This window comes from Lissotriton helveticus, chromosome 2_1 (genome assembly GCF_964261635.1).
Source record: "Lissotriton helveticus chromosome 2_1, aLisHel1.1, whole genome shotgun sequence".
Lineage (NCBI taxonomy): Eukaryota > Metazoa > Chordata > Amphibia > Caudata > Salamandridae > Lissotriton > Lissotriton helveticus.
Window position 1 is genome coordinate 1955134621 of NC_136059.1, and position 21066 is coordinate 1955155686.

Below are 21066 nucleotides of genomic sequence, written 5' to 3' on the forward strand. Positions count from 1 at the left end.
GTGCTTAAGTGCCACTACACCCGTTAGCTGATGGAATTTAAAAACAGCCATATCGATGTGATTTTTCCATCTCATCTTACACTGAAGGGATATTCCTAAATACGTAAAGGCCTCAACCTGTTCTAAGGGAGTTCCATTAAAATGAATTGTACCTTTAAATGTTTTCCGCTGGTTCAAGCACATGAACTTGGTTTAGGAGGTGTTTATCTCAAGTCCACGCGTCTGACAGTACTCACCGAAAACATTAACTGCCTTCTGGAGCCCACTCGGTGTTCGAGAAACTATCAGCGTGTCATCCGCAAACATGAGAACTGGCACGCGTGCCCCTGCTAATACAGGAGCGTCAGTGGGAGAGCGGCTTAGATATTCTACTATGTCATTGATGTATATAGAAAACAGTGTGGGTGCCAGAACACACCCCTGCCGGACGCCACGTTCGACAGGGAAGGGGTCGGTTACCTCACCCTGAGCCCCCCACCTAATTCTTGCATAATTGTTCTCATGCAAGCGGACAAGAAGCGTTAACAGTTCCGGTCCCAATCCAGCTTCAGCAAGTACATTCCAAAGTTTGGAACGAGGGACTAAATCAAAAGCTGATTTCAGATCTACAAAAACAGCATAAAGAGTCCCATTGGTTAGGGTCACGTTCCTCTAATAAAGAGCTATAAAAAAGAAGACCTGATCAACTGAACTTGTACATGGGCGAAAGCCAGCTTGATATGGGGACAAAATATCTTTTTCTACTATCCAGGATTGCAATTTATTTTGCACTAGACGACCTATTCGTTTTTGAGCCGAGTCTATAAGACTGATAGGTCTATAATTACTAGGTAGTGATTTGTCTACCTTTTTAAAAACCGGAATTATTTCAGCACCCTTCTATGAAGTGGGTATTGGTGCACCCCTAGCCACAGAATTGGCTAACCACTCGAAATATTGACACCAAGATGATCGATCACTTAAAAACACATCGGCAGGTATGCCATCCATTCCTGGGGCTCTACCCCCTGTCACACAGTCTAACGCTATACTAACATCTTTTATTGTGAATAGCTGACATTGATAGAAAACTGTAGGGGGTAGTGTACGCTCTCCTTCAGCTAGATCACAAGCATATTGTGGTTTGAAGAAGTCTACCCACTGGTTTTTAGCAACGTTATTTTGCGGGGGTTGAGCTATCCCTCCTCTGTCCCACTTAACTAGGGCCCAAAATTGCTTTTGGTCCTTTGCTGCACAAGCAGATTTCAGGTCACGCCAGTGCTCTTCATCCCACTGTTTCTTGGCATCTTTCTAGGCCTTCCTATATATATCCCTCGCCTTTCTCACACCTGGGATGTTCCTGCTTCTGAGTTCAATACTAAGATTCTGGCGGGCTACTCTACAGGACTGTTTATACCACCCCACCTGTGGTAATTTTTTATTAACCTTATCTGGATTTGTAGACTTCATAAAAAACCCTTGGAGCTTAGCAAAAAAGTTAGTATGAGCCTCCAGCATAATTTCAGGAAAATTTTGTTTTTTACTGTGTAAGTTTATCTTGCCCACTTCTGCGACCACCATTTTTTTAAGATCCTCCAGCCTCTCCGGGTTCTCGATCAATCTACCCCATTTTATATGGTGCAGGTTGTTCGAGGCTACAATATCTAAGGTGACTTTGCCTCCCCAATAATTTGGTTCTCTTGACCCCACTTTAGCCTGGAAATCCATGCAGAGAGGGTTATGGTCACTCTCCATCCTATTTTTTACAATCATGTCAATCAGCCGGTGCCATTCTCTGATGTCCACCAGGAAGTAATCTATTCAGCTTGAAAATCTACCATTGTCGAATGTTTTATCCCCCTGGCGATCTGACAGGGTACGCCCATTGGCTGCTCTGAGTCCTCTCTCTAGACATAAAGCCTTAAGTTGGATGGCCACCGCTGTCCATCTTCTAACTGCGGGTAGTTCAAGTTGAGGAACGCCCCATTTGCTGTCCTCCTCAGCAGGTAGAACTTGGTCCTCTTGACCAAGTGGTTCAAAGGTTGTGTTGACATCACCCCCCACAATAATGGACAGCTGGGTTGGGAGCGCCTCAAGCTCGTGGTCAAGAGCAGTGATTACTTCAGATGTTTGACCCCCCACTACTCCCCTAGCATGAATGTTAAAGATAGCCACCCCCTGGCCGTTAGCCCATGTAATATTAACTGACAAGATGTCATTTGATGGGGAACTCCTTTGCTGAATTCTACAGCATAATGATTGGCGAATCCAGATTATCAGGCCCCCTGATGGGCGACCTTTAGGATTTTTGGTAGCTGGTATCTGGAAGTTAAGAAACCCAAAACGATGTACTGGGGTCAATGACCACGTTTCCTGAAACAGAATGATGTCAAATTGGTCAATAAAGTTACACCATTCTGGAGATGTTAACTTATTAGCAATTCCGGCAAGGTTCCAGGAAAGAAAGGACAGCCCTGCCTCAACTGCTATGAAGCATAAAGGGTCCTGAGTTGTTAACATGCCTTGGGTTTCAACCTCCAACCCGGATTCGGGTTCTATATTAATAAATGGATAGCCTGATGGTTTTAATGGATGTACCTCTAAACCAGGACTAATACATATCTCCAACAGGTTGGAGCAGGACTGTTGCTCGGGATCTTTATTCTCTGTTCTCTTACATAGAAAATTAAATTCACCCACCCTTTCTACTTGGGTCGTAGAAATAACATTGGTAAGAGCAATCCCCTCAGCTATGGGAACATACGTTCTATCAAGCTCGGCTAGTTCATTGAGCACAAGACTATCAGCCCTCCCAAGTCAATCACATTCATTCAAGTCTGACAGTGCCGCAAACCTATTTTCAAAGCTAGTTCCCCATTCGCTGGTTTGGACACCCCTGCCCCACTTATTTGACACCGAATTCCACTTTGTCCTTAATATGCTAGGATTCGCTATGCTACCTCTATAATAGAAAAATCAAGTGTTAGCAGAATTATATCAGTGCTCCTACGTTGTGGGGGGGAATATATTTGTCAGGACGTTGGGAAGTACATCTGGACCTGAGACATTCAAAACTACACAATCTCCTCCAAATTTTTTCGGGCCATTCCCTATCCAGTCAACCCTTCTTGCCATATTGATTTCCCCAGCTAGCTGCTGTTTACCCCATGGAGATATCAACATGTTATCCGATAACCAATGCAACGCTTTACTGATCAAAGAAGGTGTTGATTCCACCTGGCCAGGCTTCAAGGGGGGTACGTTGGCCAGGACAAGGGGAGAAGCCTCTACAATGAGTTGTACAGAGCCTTTCTCTAGACACGGTACAGTGGGTCTTGATGGGGGGTCTTCTTTGGCTGTTACCTGGCCACCTTTACCTGCTAGGGGCTGAATGGGGGGAAGAGTCGGTACCACTTTCTCCCCACCCCCCACCACACTCCCTGAGAGCTCCTCATTTAATTCAACTCTACTTGTTACTAGGTTTGATATATTACCCACCTCCTCCACTGTCTTGTTTAGGAGTCCTCCTAGTCTGTTTACCTCTGCTGTTAGCTGGTCAATTTTAGCTACCAATGGTTTAATAATACATTTTATTTTTGAATCGATCATGCTCACTAACGTCTTAATTTGCCCATCTTCCATGATCACCTTCCCACCATCCACCCCATTTACTTCATTTATAACCATATTTTTGGGTGGAGAGGCTACCCTTTTTCTACCGAAGCGTGACCCACCACGCTTAATCTGACCTTTTCTACACGCTCGGACTGCTCTAGTTACAGGCATAGACACAGGGGGCGGGGAATTATCTTCTAACGTGTTAAGATGATCTTCTGAGTCATTTTCTAGGTCAACAATGGGGGGTATACTTTGTTCAGAAGTGTCATTTGTAGGATAATCAATGTCTAAGGGATCGCTACTATTAACCTGTACCGGGGGTTCTACCAGGGAGGGTTCTGGCAAGGAACTCTGTGTAGTAATAGTAGGAGAGGAACTCAAACCCAGTGACATCCTTCTTTTACTATTGATTTGACTCACAACCTGTACTAAGTAATTGTCCATGGTGTTAGATACTAAGGAAGACTTATGCTTGGACATACTGCACACAGTGAGCTAATATCACGCTGGCACTCAGTAACCCTGTGCCAAATGTTGAATATCGGTTTTCGGATAAGACAAAAGCACGGGGTGTCCACAATATTTATGAAAGGAATTAAGTCTCACTGGATAAATACCACAGGTGTCTCACAGCAACGAAAGGCAAAGATCCTGGCCCAGCCCAGTCACGGTCAGTCTCGGACTGTCTCAGACTGTCCGCCCTTAGTCCAGGCTTCGTCCGGCGCGTCCCGCGCGCGTCCTCGCGGGACGAGGTAGCGCGCCGACCTTTAAGCGCCTCCTGGCGCCGGCTGATCCCAGTGGCGGCGTCTTCCTGGATGGGGCTGCTGGGATTCGTAGTTCTGGGCAGCACAGAGCCCCGGTCGCCCCTCGGAACAACAAGGAACAGCAAGGTGGGTGTGAAACGCCTCAGCGGGGAAGCACAACAGTAGCCCGGCCGGCGTTATCCCCTGAAAAAACAGCACAAGGTCCTCGGCAGCGCGCCGACCTTTAAGCGCCTCCTGGCGCCGGCTGATCCCAGTGGCGACGTCTTCCTGGATGGGGCTGCTGGGATTGGTAGTTCTGGGCAGCACAGAGCCCCGGTCGCCCCTCGGAACAACAAGGAACAGCAAGGTGGGTGTGAAACGCCTCAGCGGGGCAGGACAACAGTAGCCCGGCCGGCGTTATCCCCTGCAAAAACAGCACAAGGTCCTCGGCAGCGCGCCGACCTTTAGGCGCCTCCTGGCGCCGGCTGATCCCAGTGGCGGCGTCTTCCTGGATGGGGCTGCTGGGATTGGTAGTTCTGGGCAGCACAGAGCCCCGGTCGCCCCTCGGAACAACAAGGAACAGCAAGGTGGGTGTGAAACGCCTCAGCGGGGCAGCACAACAGTAGCCCGGCCGGCGTTATCCCCTGAAAAAACAGCACAAGGTCCTCGGCAGCGCGCCGACCTTTAAGCGCCTCCTGGCGCCGGCTGATCCCAGTGGCGGTGTCTTCCTGGATGGGGCTGCTGGGATTGGTAGTTCTGGGCAGCACAGAGCCCCGGTCGCCCCTCGGAACAACAAGGAACAGCAAGGTGGGTGTGAAACGCCTCAGCGGGGCAGCACAACAGTAGCCCGGCCGGCGTTATCCCCTGAAAAAGTTAGTTATACCATACAGTGGTAATAACACTGAATGTGATCACTGCAATAAAGTAATAAGTGTTTGGGGCTATAAATATGACCTATTAAACAAGTATTCACAGCAAGTTGTCTAAATACAGTACATTCAGACATGTATTGTTATAGAACGAAGGCCAAGTTTTATGTTACTATCATTATGCAGCATAAGTAACATTTTATAGTGGGAAATAAGTTTGTACATATCCACAAGAACTGTTTAATGAGATATTCTGACTGAATACATTTAACTTATTTTATGTTCAGGGCCGGATGGACTTTTTATTCCACTGGGCATTTCCCCGGTGAGCTGGAGCCCTTGCGGCTGAATCTGAAGCAGCTCATTGGTGCGCCTGGTGCCTCTGTCACATTGCTCAGTTTCCCAGAGGTTTATTCTAGAAGGCACAGGGAGCCTTCAAGAGAGAAAGAAAAGAGAAGGAGGGTGGGGAAGGTAGAGGGAAAGCGATCTGAAAGGGAGAAGGGAGAAAGGATAGGAGGAGAAAGAACTGGTGGGTGGAAAGATAAAGATTGCGCAAGGATACAAGGGGACCGGGACTACGTTGAGCACTTTTGACAGGCCAGCTTTTTTGAAGTCCCCTGTACGGCCCTGGCTACATTTCTGGTTATATCCTCTTCTTTCTCCCTTTAACACATGAAAACACATTGGCGTAAAGCCAAAGCATTCCACTGCTAAAGGGCGAATATGTGCATCATGGCCTCGTGACTTTAACATTCATGAGTCATGCACCCTCCAAGTTCAACAATGGTCAAAAATTGAATTTTATATTTGGCATATCTGCATATCTACATATATACTGTTAATGCGCATTTTAAAGTACCAGTGCATATGTTCCCAACAATATGTTAACGGCCAACAATTATTTCACTGGCATTGCACAAATATGCTTTTGCATGCCGGTAAAATAACATTATTGGAAACAAGTGTACTAATAAACCGACATTCACACATTCACTGTTAATAAAATGAAATGATAATTTCCAATATTACTCAGTTAAATGTTGCTGTATGTACCAACCTTGAAATAATCGAAGGCTCTGGGCCAGTGAGTCATAACAAAAGTCAGCAGCGAGTTTTTAAGTCACTGAAGCATCTTGTAAGTAAACTCCTGCACTCTGTGAAGATGCCTTGGATGATAACAGCTACGCATGGGAAAATAATAATAATATGGCATAAACTATATGTGCAGATCCGATGCGGGTGATGTGCTGTTCATTACCATTGTAGATGGAGAGGAAGAATATCAAGTCCCAATATGGAGTTACAGGCACTCAATTGGGTATTTTCTGTTTTACTTCCTTATCCCGCGATCGTATTGTATGGGTCTGATGCAGGTGCACTCAGGAGTACAGCCCAAGCTGCCAAAGTTTGGAGTATAGGCCATTGATATTACAAGCTGCCAAACTTTGGAGTATAGGCCATTGATGTTATATTGTCTGATCCCACTGTTCACAGGAACGGTGGGACAATCTGTTTGAACAGAGCTTCCTTTTGATTTTTTTATATTTGATGCGAAGTGCTCGGCTCGTTTCTCTTCAGCAGCTCGCCAGCACCGATGGCAGCAGCAAAACCCAGAACTCCTACGGGGAGCTGTGTATGCAGTTGTCCCTTCTGCCTGTAGACAGCAGCTCCGAAGGAGGAACGTTTTTATAAATAAAATATGGCTGAACAACAGAAGCGGCAGTTTTACAGAATAAAAAAACAAAAAATCAAAGGACCCCACTATTTGTGTAGAGCAACAGTTCTGTAAGGTTGTGACTGAATTTCGGAAGTGTATCTTGCATATTCTATCTACAAAGCACTGATCAACCCAAGAGGTCTGACAGGGCCGGTTTTTAGTGTTGATGATGTCCGGTGCAAAAATTATTTTTGGCACCCCTGTGCCCCCAAGACCTCCTCGGATTCCATTAGTACCACCCGGCCAAAGTGCCCATCTCTCACATACATTTCATTTGTTTTAAAGCACTGGTAAAGGCTGGCTTTACTAATCCGCTCAACTATTCACATAAAATACAGATCTGTTCTTTACGGCAGGCATATTAACCATCTGCGCTACATTATAGTGAGTCAAAACTGCCACTAGACAAAACTCCAATCTCTAGCAGGGACATTAATCACAAGAGTTATCTTTACTTTTTTATTGCTGCCAGAAAGCTGGACGCATAAGGAACTCTTCAGCTGGTGCTTTTAAATCGTAAATTATTGCTAAACAAAATTCCCCCCTGAGGTCAGTGACCCTCTCCAGGCCAGCCCACAGTGTAGTCACACTGCCATAAAGCCGGCCCTGAGGTTTGACTAACATGCTAAACGATGCAAACAGGATCTGAACACGGTTGTTTTTGCAAGTGCTATTGCATTAACGTCAGGCCCATTGGCTTTGCCATACTCTGCATCTTTTTGAACGAGTGAGGTATTTATCAGAAAACACGCATGATGTGAGAATCACATACATGACTGTCATATAAAGGAGGTTTATAGACGGTCTTGTGTAGGGGTGGGCAGTCAATTCTGCCTTGCCGGTGGACTTCGCAGAGTTTTGCCACTCTGCGCTCTTCTTGGAGAGCGGAGTTCAGCAAAAACTCTGCCTCCACCGCGTGGTAGAGTTTTACTGGCGCCAGCGCCCACCCCTAGTTTTAGTAGTAAGAAAGAGGATTTTGTTTTGTGCCTGTAGTGCTGTGGGGACTGCAATCCCCAGCGTGCCGACGGTGGGGGGACTGCTGTAGTAGAGAGCACAGCATCAGGCTAAAAGGACCGGAGGAGCCAGGCTCTAGAGCTAGCACCTGGACTTTACTGGCAGAGGTGCCTGGATTGGGTACTCCTCAGGATTCTGGATGATCTTTCCGGGGGGTGCTTGATCTCCGCTACCGGACTCAGAGGTTTCATCACCCACAGGGGTGGACTCCCCAGGCTTGAATCCCTAAGGAGTGATTTTGCTGGTAGGTTACGATTTGAGGATGTTTGTAGGATTAGAGTGTTTTTCTCAATCATCTCGAATCTAGAGGGTATACAGGAGCAGGTGGGCTGAAGGTGAGTATGGCATCAGTAAATCACCTTTGGACTCTCCTGTAGTGTAAACTACCCTCCCTCCCTGGGATTCTGGGTCTGTGAGCCCCCTCCAAAAGGCCAAATATCCATAGCTCAGACCCCACCTGTGCAGGGCTGTGCAAGAGTTCAGAACTTGGTCACAATGGCTGAGGGAGACTATTGGGTGTTTTTTATCACCTCTAGCCCTTCTGTACATGCACAAGACTTTGTTTTGGGGGCGCGTACCCACCTCCCACAAATTCTTTCTGGGTTTGACTGCGATCACAATCATTCCTCATGGGGTGTCTGGTGTGTGCATGAAAACACCCAGAGTTGTTTATGCTGATCCGGTGGGCAAGTGATTCAAAGGCTCCCCGGAATTGCGCTTCATGGCACTGCAGCGTTAAAGTAAGTTGGGCATACAGAATCAGGGGCGTAGGTATCAATAGTACCTCAGGTGTTGCGGGTCCAACTCCCACAAAGGTGACAGGGTCCCCTTTACTGTTTTTTTTTTTTACTTATAAATAGGATTTGCAAAAGCTTGCCAGAGCAGGAAGAGTGGGAAAGCCATGCCTTGGGCCAAAGAAAAGAATCCAGCTCTGGGCGAGGGGTGGGCCCGATGGTTGGAGAAGGATTTGGCTTGATTTCTGAAGGAGTGGAGTCTGTCTTACCATACAGGGGGAGGCCCTTCTGGACCACAAAAGGGAGAACAGCTGTGACCCTTGCCATAGGTGGGGGACAGGAGGCAGGTGTCTTTGTGGGGAGAATGAGGGGTACACGCCCGGGCATAAACTTTTCATTTCTATTTTTGAATGTTCCTATAAATCCACAACCATCCTAAAAAAGGCTTCCCATAAAAACTCACACCTCCTGACTTGTTTAAAGTTTTTTTCATGCCTCCTATGTCAAACACTGGCCCTTTCTAAAATGCAATGTGTGCACTGTAGAAAAAAGTGGGAAACAGATGTTCAAATACGCTATTTACTTAAAAGTATTCTTCACATAGCGCCTGTAAAGCCAAGATTATTAGACCATCAGTGATGATGTGCACTATCTGGAGGCCATCCTAATGAACTCTTCTATTTTTGCTAACCGTTGTAGAGCTACGTTGAGGCATGCCATGTACAAACTGAGCACACACATTTGTTCTGTACTACTGCCAGTCCCAAGTAGGGATGGCCACCGGTTACACCACCCGCATGCAGAACTCCGTGGAATTCAGCTGAGTTTTTCGGTAACACTGCGGAATTCTGCAGAGTGAAACTCTGCGAGCTCCGCCCAGGCCTAGTCTTGTGTTACATATAAAGAAAATGAATTATAATACTAGAAGAAATGACAAAGTTAACCCCTGAAGTATTGTAAACTTCTCATTTATTCGAGGGGACAAAAGGCAGCATACAAATTAAAATATAATACAAAATAACATTAGCATCTATCAATGTCTATCTGCTAAACTGCTTACGTAAAAGTTTCACTCACCCTACACTCACAAGGAGGTACACCTATCAACCTACACTTACACAGATTAACCTCTCTGTCTGCAATGACATAGTCGCACACACACCTCTGACACAAAGGCACACTTCTCACCATACACACAAGCAAAACATAATGTGTTTTTTTAAATTTTATAGTCAGACCTCACCCTGCAATTACACAGGCAAGCAACTAACCCTGCACTCTAAGGCAGACCTATCAATCTACCCTCATAGAGTCAGAGTCACACTGATCACTCTTCCCTTGCTAACACATGCATCACACTGCACTTATACAGGCCTACCTCTCACCTGGCAGTTACATAGTGACACCATTCACTCACACAAACAGACCTCTCAATATCACTCATACAAACACAATCCTTACTCTGAACTAACAATAGACATTTTTCCCCTCTGCTCTCATGCAGGCGCAGGTCCTTTTTTGCATTCCTATGCAGCACAGCTCCTATTCTGCATTCTTATACATCAACTGACAACAACTGGACCATTGTGGACAAAGGAGAAACAGCAGCACTCATACTACTCAACATCTTTGCAGCCTTCGACACCGTGTCTCACAGCACCCTCATCATAAGACTCCACAACACAGGAGTACATGGACAAGCCATAGGATGTCTAGCCTCTTTTTTCTTAGACAGGACTCAGCAATTCAGACTCCCGACCTACACTTATGAACCCAAGAATCTCATCTGCGGAATCCTCAAAGATAATCACGGAACCTTACCCCCGTCAACGTCTACATGGCACCACTTGCCCATCATAAGATCACACAGAATCAACATCGTCTCCAGCGGAGACCACACCCAACTAATCTTCTCCCTCACAGACAATAACCACAACACCAGGACCAACTTCACTACCTGCATGTCAAACCTAGCAAACTAGATGAAACAGAACTACCTTAAACTCAACACAGATAATGCAGAGGTCCTGATCTTTGGGAACAATAGCTCTTCATGGGACTCCTCCTGGTGGTCAACAGACCTAGGACCTATGCTACCTCCTGCTGACCACATCAAAAGCCTCCGCATCATCTTGAACGACGGGCTCCTGATGACCACACAAGTAAATGCCATAACCTCCTCCTACTGCAAGGTCTACAAGATAACACTGGCGTTATCTTATTACTTACTCTAAATGTAATTTCCAAATCTGACTCCATCATGTTGATGGTGTCTCTGCTACAGTGAATAGTAATTTTTCTAGTTTTTCTATGTGTAACATTGTGTAGGTGGTGTCTTTCCTGGCCATGGAATCCTGTTTTTTTGTTACATTATATGGTAAAAATAAATTTGCGGAGTTAAAATGCTTCCATGGAACACATATTTGTCAAAAGAAGGGGGAGGTAGAGGTCAGAAAAAAATAAATAAATTAAAAAATACATAAAACATGCGACTTAGCCTCTCATGCATTCTGTAGTAAACAAAGAGCGCCGGTCAGTTTGATTGGACTATCTTTCTACTTGTTATGTTAGGTAAAAAATAGAAAGTTTTCTTAAAATAACCCTCACCCACCAGGTTCTTCCCTTGGTGGCATGCTTCATCATAGGGTTCTTCCTATCCCACTGCGGAACGGGGCATGTTGCAACCGACAAGTATGTGGGAGCACTTTGATCATATACTATGAAGTATGGGAGGTATAAGAGTGGGAGGGTCTTATCTAGTGAGAAAAAGAATAAAAATACCTGGCTAAATAGGGGAAAGGATTTATTCGTAACTCCATCTGGTATGGTTAAAATGGGGGAAAATATTAATTACACAACAGATCTAAAAGAAACATTACCAATTGGGTATTGTATGTTTTTTTAATCATTGAGAATACTCACACTGGATTCATTTTACAATAGGAGTGGCAAAGGGGCTCATTAGGTGGTCATGAGGAAAAGTTTTAAGGTAGGGCTTGAAACATGTAGACCTTTGAAATACATGATCATAACTGCATGGGAACGGTCTGATTTCCGGAGGCAGGGAGTTCCACATTTTCGGGGCAATGCCTAAGAAGGCTCTGTTGCAAGTTTTCTTTTTGTGGACTATGTGGTTTTAGCAACAAGGTGCTGGTGCTCCTAGAGGATCTGCATCCACAAGTTGTTTTTTCAGGATGGGGGTTACCAGCCCTACTTTTAGGAAGGAACAGCACCTTGTCAAAGCGAGACATTACGATCTTGCTACAGAGTGGGAGTATAGAGGATTTGATCTCCCTGAAGATATTCGGTAGTAACGGGTCTAAGAAGTGATTTGAAGTTTTCAATGCTGTAAGAAAGTTGCAGATGTTCCTTTCATTGAACGATGTGAATGCATGCCAAGAAGCATTGTTTTTGGTGGTGTGCCCTGTGTGCTCCATCACAGGAAGCAGATCATTTTTGATTTTTTTCCATTTTGCCCACGAAGAAGGAAGCAAAATCTTTGCAGTTTGGAAGCATGTTAGACCTACTGTAAGAAGGATTAGGTTTATTATTCTATTGTTGTTTGACAAGATCAAAATGTTATTTAGGATAGTTTTTCGCTAGATCTATTTGGGTTCTAAAGAAATTAGCTTGCAAACTTCTGATTCGTTTGTTATAGGTGTTCCTCACTGATCTTCTGCATTTTAGGTGATCAGAATCTCCAAGCTCTTTCGACTAGTCTCATAATGCATCTTTCCACGTTAAGGCTGTATTTGAACCAAGGTTTAGAGTCTTTGGTGGATATTCTTTTTAGTTGTAATGGCGCAATCAAGTCTAGGATGTTCCATATGGATGTATTGTAGTGGTCTGTGAGGACATGGACATCTACCATGTCCATCTGGGGAGTCAGGATTTCGTTACTGAGGGCAGTCAGATCATTAAGGTTTATGTTGCGCAGACTTCTTTTCCATTGTTTAGGTTTCTTTAGCTGAGCCTTTTTAGAACTCATCGCCTCTGAGATGTGGATGGTGATACAGTGGTGCTCTGTCCAATCACAAGGGGCAATAGATTCAAGTTGAGTATTGTCAAAACCCATAATCTTGCTATATTTTGGTGATTTTGTCTGAACCCTCCAGGGCAGTGATACACAAAGTACGGCCCGCGGGCCGCTTGCAGCCTTTCTGACCTTCACTTTCGGCCCCTTGGTGAACCGCAGCCCTGGACTTCTGTTTACTTAAGAGAGCACTAACTTTCAGAAAGATGGTAAATAAACGGTCAAGCACTTATTCACAAGATAGCCGAAATAAAAGAACAGAAGCAAAACAAAGAGGTACCCTGCACCACTTAACTTTCAAAACACATTGATTTTTAAGACATCTTGCAAAAACATGTTTAAAAATGACTAAGTCTCTTCAAAATTCAAATAGTTTCTCCATTAACATACAGAAGGGTTTCACCTTAGTAAATACGAATGTAACAATGCATTTAGAAGTATTTTTTAAAGTGATAGTTTATAAAAATGAACATAGAAACATTCATGCCTCCTTCCATCCTGACAACAATGCCAATAGTGAACTAAGAGGCAAGCCAGTTGTCCACTCGAACTCTCTGGGTGGCTTGGGTTCTTACTATAGTTGAATAACATTATAGTTTATTAAATCAAACACATTAGAGGGTTTTGTACCATGCATATCCTGAACACAGACATTTCAAAGTGCTCTTATATGTAAAATGAAGAAAAAGGAGGCAAAGTGAAATAAATTAATTGCCTAGGATGACACAATTTGGCCAAATGGGGAAGCCGGGACTGTTAGTAGGTCTTTTGGTTTTACATAGTTAAAATCTATTGCACTCCAGTTCAATAATTAATTTGCTTCTTGTTTTGCACTTGACTTTCCCAAGGCATTGATAACAAGCAGAAAAGGCTGGTAAAAGGATAATGATTCAGATACTGCTTCACACAATATTGTCAAATTGACGACTCTTCTAGAGACAAGGGGATTAGTTTAGAGAACAGTAAGGACTGAAACCCTCAAAATACCTCCATTACTCACTGACCACACTATGTACATGGTTCGCGTCCCCAACACCCACCTAAACCCCAGCCCGCAAAGCCTCACTCCCATCCCGATGGCATCAATGCGGCCCTCGGGTACACCACAGACCATATTTGGTGGCTCCTGGGAAAATGTTTGTGAGTTCCCATGCTCCACGGGTATCCACTAATCTCAAGTACCTTGAAAATACCCAAGATGTGGGGAAAAAAAGCACATTTAGCCTGGATACGTATATTTCAAAATAAAAAAAATAAAAAAAGGGCTTCAGTGCAAGGTGCCACAAACAAAATAAAAAAACTCAGCAGCTGAGTGGTTAAGCCTCTCTTTGATGATTTAAGATAGTTTTAAAGTTGTCTTCAATTAGGAAGAACCCTTAAAAAATCAGATCCATGTTTCACAGTCTACAACAGTAGTATCCAATGAAAATCTATAGTTAATCAGGCCCTTACTTCTACGAGACTCATCTGCCACACAATTCCTGCTATATTATATTTCAACAAGACAAGGGAACCCTTAAGGTATAGCATAGGGACCTTGGGCATTAACTATTATAAAGAACAGTGGTCCCTATAATGAAAATACTATGAGTGATAATCATACACTTAATAAGTTGTATGTCTTCTGTCCGTCCGGACAGGAATTTATTTTTTAATCAGAAGAGTAATTTTTCGGTTTGTTAAAAATGTCAAGCGGGCACAGCCGTGACCTTCAACATATACAAGACAACAACAAAAAAATGGAAAAAAGCACGAAATTTGTCTGTGCACTTAAGTTTCAGTGAGACAGACGTTGAGTGTTAAACCACACCATTGCAATTATCAATATTACATACACAGTTTGCATATGGGGTTATGTGTCGACGTTTCGATGCCTTTCTTAGAATATGGGCATCATCATCAGGACATTGGATGACATTATTGTTGTCCGAACCATTGTAAATACAATTGTCGGCATAGTTTCCACGGCGGGAAAACCTCGAGATCTTGAAAAATTAATAAGCGGTCGTGTTCCCAGACAATTCTGCAACCGCGGCGTTCGGTTAGAAATCCGGCACGAGGTATTTAAAGCATTTGCGCATACATAGATGCCTCGAAAAACACATTGGTTATTTCGGGAGTCGAAGACACTTGCCACGAGTCTGGTGATCTGCCATTTTTTTGTTGTTGTCTTGTATATGTTGAAGGTCACGGCTGTGCCCGCTTGACATTTTTAACAAACCGAAAAATTACTCTTCTGATTAAAAAATAAATTCCTGTCCGGACGGACAGAAGACATACAACTTATTAAGTGTATGATTATCACTCATAGTATTTTCATTATAGGGACCACTGTTCTTTATAATAATACACAATTCCTGCTAGCCAATTAGAGAACATGGGGTTAAATAGAGTATTATTAGCGTGTCCTTGTGTCACAAATTATCATCTGAAAACATAGCTCTCACAGTCCATTCTGCAGTAATTGCATTTCCCATAGAACAAATATATTCACATGAGCTTCCCGCAAAGAATCTGCTCTGTGAATGCTTAATGACGTGTGAGTAAGAGCGGCCCAGGAGGCGGGCGCATTCCATTATTTGAGCTGCGGGTCACTGCCACCCTGTATCCCTTTGGGGCGGATCGGGGCGTTGCAGGAGACTTTAGCAGCACGTTGTCCCTAAACAGGGGTTTTCATAGGTTTAATCCTGTTTCCTCCCTTTCACTTACTCTACCTTTGGTGTAGTGTGGTATACATTATTTAAATAACGAGGGAATGCCTCTAGGCTCCAAACCACCTGCTGGCTTATATTAGCTAATTAATGGTGATTTATCTGAGTTACTAATTTGAGTGCAGCGCATTGCCCTGAGGACTCCTTCAAACGCTGCTTGAATTCCGATTCACACTTCTGCTTAGTTGATGGACAATCTGCTTAAAACTCTGGTACCATATTTGCCTTTTAGCAATCTCTTACTTTCACATAGTGGGTTTTGCGTTGATTTCCCTGTGCGCTCTCACATTGATGTAGATTGCTCTTATATCTTTGCTGGGCTACCTTTAGTAGTAACTTTATTTGCATAGGTCCAGAATGGTGCCGCTGTCTGAGTAAACCCCAGTCCTGGACTAAGGGAGTGCCATCAGTTTCTCAAAACTGTGCAACTATAACAGACTGAGTTTAAATAAACACCCTTGGCAAGTTGCTGTAATAACTGCAGCCTGGATATAATGATTTGATGGCTGTATTATTTGCACAGAACCAGTTATCACAAACCTTTCAGGTGGCCGATTAAGCGTTAGCTGTTTTTTAATATATTATTTATTGAACTGGTCTGCTTGTGTCTCTGGGCAATCTACCAAAAAGAAAGGCGCCGATTATGTCTGGCATACCTTCTGATTTAGTGGCGAACTGGTGTAACCTGTTAACTAGTGGATTTTTTACCACACATCTAAAAATACTTTTAAAATCGATTCTTCCTCAGACAGTTTTCGTGTATTTATAGAGCTTGCATTGTCTGTAAACCGATGATAAAACGCTAACACTTAAGAAATAAGATTACATTGACTGATATTCATGTAAAGAGTGCGAATAACAGCCGTGCCATACTTGCACCTTGTACTGCTCACTATAATCTTTTTTTAATATATTTGTATACATACTGTGTGTGTTTGTGTGCGTGCACACACACAGTATGTATATAGATATATATATATATATATATATATATATATATCGCAATCTCCGCCTGATGAGACGCCGCCTCACCACTGCCAATTTCTTTATCAGCAGCTCAAAAAGGACGAAAAGAACAAACCCATTCGTATCGTGAACTCAGTGGTTTATTTTAAGTAATAGACCCAGCAAGTCCGCATGACGCGTTTCGCCTCCGACACGAGGCTTGGTCACATGATAGCGTCGCGGAATTAACAGAGGATATTTAACCATTTCCGTTAAGGGGAAAGGGAGGAGTCAAATGACCTCCGCCCCGTACTTTTGTTTAACCCTTAAAACTCCAATTTGGTACAGGTAGGCAAATTGCAATTTCAATGTAAAATATATGGCATGGTGCCAAATGTTAATGGTTGCTAAAATTCATAAGCTCCAATAAAGAAATACTTCATGCATAGATGTTCTATACAAGCATTATATCACACTGAACAACATAATATATATACAAATAAATATGATTATGTATATACAAAAAAGAGAGAAATGGTTGTTATCAAAAATATACATTCTATGGGTACAAAGTTACAAAAATATATATATTATACATATTATATATTTAGATCATTTTATACTATTTACACTTCATGTATAACACGTGACAAGTGTCACAAACATTATTAATAATAAAAATGCTTCTATAGTGTGTGTGCTCGTATATGCATGACTATAAAAAATTACAAACCGGAACCTTATTACTGTATCGTAAATTGGGTGCCACTAGGAGAAACTCTACTAAGAGGCAAACCATTAAATTATTCAACCATGTTGCTACATTTCTATAGCAATTCGCCATACTCCTGACTCCATAGGAGCAAATACAACTCGATTCTATATCCTCTAAGTAACTCACACCCTACAGTGTATAATAACAAAATATGTGAAAAATCAAAAAGAGAAAATTCTTTTTTTATAAAAATTATCTCAAATTTATTAAGACCATAGGGGGGAGGACTAGATCTAATAAGTCCTACCTCAACTGCTGTGGGCTCAATGAACCTCCAATCCCCACACCTATAATGACCCATTTTCAGAGCATTATTGCTTGTAATCATATCAGAGAATAAAATGAATTTGTATGAAGAAGATAATGACTGAAAGACAATAGGCAAATATTCATAACTGGTCAGACTCTTAGATACTAAAGGCAAGTGTATAAATCTTCGCTCGCATTCATGCCATTTGGAGTCTTGCTATCTAGCTCCAATATGTACCTGGTCTCTAGAACTCTGAGTTTGGCATTTCTATCACCCCCTCTTTTCAAAGGGGGGACACAGTCAATGGCGTAGTATTGTAAAGAGGCTGGATCGCTGCTATGCACAGCTTCAAAGTGGCGAGCCACCGGATAAGTCTGGTCTTTTCCCACAATTGCCCTGATATGTTGAAGTACACGCTTATGCACCGGTAAGCGGGTGCTCCCTACGTACCGGAGGGCACATGGGCATTGCAGGACATATACTGCAAAATCTGTTTTGCACGACATCCTTTTTCTGATCTTAACTGGCTCTTGCCTGAAAGGTACATTATATTGCGTTTTACTGCAACCGTACTTACAGGCTTTACACATTGCACACTTTTTGAATCCTCCTCCCAACATCCCCCACGTATCCGAGACTGGTTTTTCAAGGAAGTTATGGACCAGCCTACCTGCCATAGACCCTGATCTCCTAAAGGTTATGTCTGGTTTACCATGAATGTATTTTCCAATAACAGGATCCCCTGCTATTAAATTCCAGTTTTTATAGAATATTTTTCGAATCTCCTTGTGTTGTCTACAGTATTTTATAATCACCCTGGGTTTAAACACTGTATTTTCAGTCACTACAGTAGAGGGCCTAATCTTAACCTTGGCTGCAAGTGCCTCCTGACGTGGAATTGCATTTGCTCGGTTTATAGCTCTCTGAACAGTTTTTGCCGAGTATCCACGTAATAAGAAACAATCTCTACTTTCATCTTGTGCCTTTCTACAATCTGTTTCCAAACTGCAGATTCGCCTAATCCGCAGCATCTCCCCGAAGGGAATGCTGCTGATTAAATGTTGAGGGTGGTGACTGGAAGCGTGTAAAACAGTATTGCCTGCAGTGGGCTTTCTGTGCATTTTGGTGGCTATGCCTGTGTCCGTAACAAAAACCTCTGTATCCAAGAATGCCACAGATCTGGTGTCTATGGTAGAGGTGAATGTTAAATTGACACCATTGTTATTTATAGTCTCCACAAAATCTGTCGCTTCTCGCTCTGTGCCCCGCCATACAAAAAATAAATCATCTATGTACCTCAGGTACAGTACAGCGTGCTTCCTCATTGTTTCATTCAGTGTCCCCCAGAGGACCTGCTCCTCCCAGAGCCCCATGTGCAAGCACGCAAGACTCGGAGAGAAGCAGGCCCCCATTGCGACACCCCTAATCTGCTGATACAGCTGATTATCAAACAGAAAAAAGTTTTGTTCCAAGCATAGCTCGATCATAGACAACAACATCTTATTGTGTGATGAAAAATTCATAGGTCTCTGATTTAAGAAAAATCTCACTGCTCTGAGTCCGTCTGCATGCTTTATCGATGTATATAATGACGATACATCTAACGTCATTAATAAGCAATTCTCCTGCCATTCCACCTGGTTCAATTTCCTGATAAAATCAGAAGTATCCTGGACGTATGACTTCAAACCTTTTACCCAATCCTGAAGGAAAAAGTCAATGTAGCGCGAGATATTTTCAGTGGCGCTATTGATTGCCGATATAATCGGCCGACCCGGTGGAAAATTGGTGTCCTTATGCACTTTGGGTATCAAATAAAACGAAGGAACTACTGGATAGTCATTTTTCATAAACTTGTGCTCATCATTAGATATCAGCTTCGCACTTCTCCACGCCATCAGTTTCCGGTTCAGTTCTTCCCATGCAGCCTTTACTATGGTAATGTTGCTCTTTTTGTAACACATAGTATCAAGCAACTGTTTCTCTGCTTCCGCAATGTACATTGCTCTAGGCCATAAAACAATGTTCCCGCCTTTGTCGGCCTGGCGTACAATCACATCGTGTCTGTTACCAAGTTTCGTGATTAAATTTTGGTAGCATTGATTTTTCTTATTTGTGACTCTATTTCTCTTGTTTGTGGCAGTATAAAGTTGCTTTAAATCTTTGGTCACAAGTTCATGATAAACCTCCAAGTTATCGTGCACTGCGGCGGGTGAAAAAGTTGACTTGGGTTTGAATGGTGTTTGGCTTAGGGCACAGTCTTCAGAGGATATAATCAAAGGCAAGTCCCTCATAGTCACATCTTCCTGTTGTAAGTCCCATATTGCCTCGAAAGTATCGCGTTCTTCCGCAACCAACAATGAAGGACTACGCAATAACTCAGTTGGTTTTTTGCGTTTTGGTTGTTGCAGAAAGAATTTCTTGAGCTTTAATTTTCTTATAAAGCGATACGAGTCCATTCTTGCATCTGCATAATTGATGTTCATTGGCGGACAGTAAGTTAACCCCAATCCCAGAATTTTCTCTTCTTTGTGAGTTAACTTAACATCTGTTAAATTGATGATAGAATTGTCATTACCTGGTGTTAGTTTGCCTTCTTCTTGGTATTGTTCCAACGATTTCTCCCAGCCTGCTTTGGTTTGGCCTGCATTGAACCTGCGGCATTTCCTCCTGGCGCTGCGCTTTTGGTTGGCCCGGTTTTGTTTACCTGTGTTTGGCCTTTCACTCTTGGTCTTAGGGTGTCGCGCCGATCTTGGCACAGGCAACTCACCTCCTGGGCTAGAGACAGCTTGACCAGCCCCACCGTGGAGGGCCCTGCGGTCTCGTTTTCCGCGTCACTTTCAGAGGTCAGGCTGGCGTCTGTAGATGAAACCAACACATTTTCACCTCCCCCTGTGGTCTGCCTGGTCTTTCTTGCTCGAGCTTTAACATTTTCATACTTTTTTGCATAAGTGAAAATTTGCCCATTTAGGTAGTCCAGGCGGTCTCGTTCGAACTTGAAGGCTTTGCGTTTCTTTATTATCTCTTCATCTTTTTTAACTCTTGTTTCCATGTCCTTTCTTAATTTGTCAGCTTGTTCACTGGCTCCAAAGCCCGCTATTTCTGTTTCGATTTTTTCAATTTCTGTTTGTAACTTTAGGCGGTCGCATTCAGCGAATTCCACTAATACTCCCATCAACTTAGCAGAACACTCAAGATTTATTTCCGCCCATCTTGTCAACATCACGGGGTCTGGAGTCTCATAGCTTGGTGCAAGACTTATGCGAAGCCCCCTTGGGACCCGCCCAACAGCCAAATATCTAGATAAGGACTTGTGTTCCCACCATTTACACACACATATATATTATAGTGACGTCATAGTTAGGTGAAACTGTCAGTTAAAACGTTACATTTTAAACTCTAAAAAACACTAAAGTTCACCAGTTCTAGTTAATTCAAGTGACTATAACTCGTGCCCCCACCTATACAGCAACCAGGCAGGGGCCGATTTCCTGTCCTAGTCCGACCCTGCCCCTAGTGCTCTTTCATCCCGCTATCTATAAAGATGTGCAAAGAACATTTAATGCTCACGGTGTGCTGCTGCTCCTCCGGGAAGAGCATCGTGGTATTCCTGTGCTCCGCCTGCGCTTTGATAGCGCTTGTCACTCCGTGTGGGCTGTGTTGTGGGAAAAAGGACTT

General features: G+C 43.4%; 1 protein-coding gene across 2 annotated transcripts in view; it reads right to left on the reverse strand.

The window, feature by feature from the left end:
• TTC29 (tetratricopeptide repeat domain 29) overlaps positions 1-21066 on the reverse strand; it is a 1214048-nt gene that overhangs the window by 197726 nt on the left and 995256 nt on the right. The gene's annotated exons all lie outside the window — the stretch shown is intronic.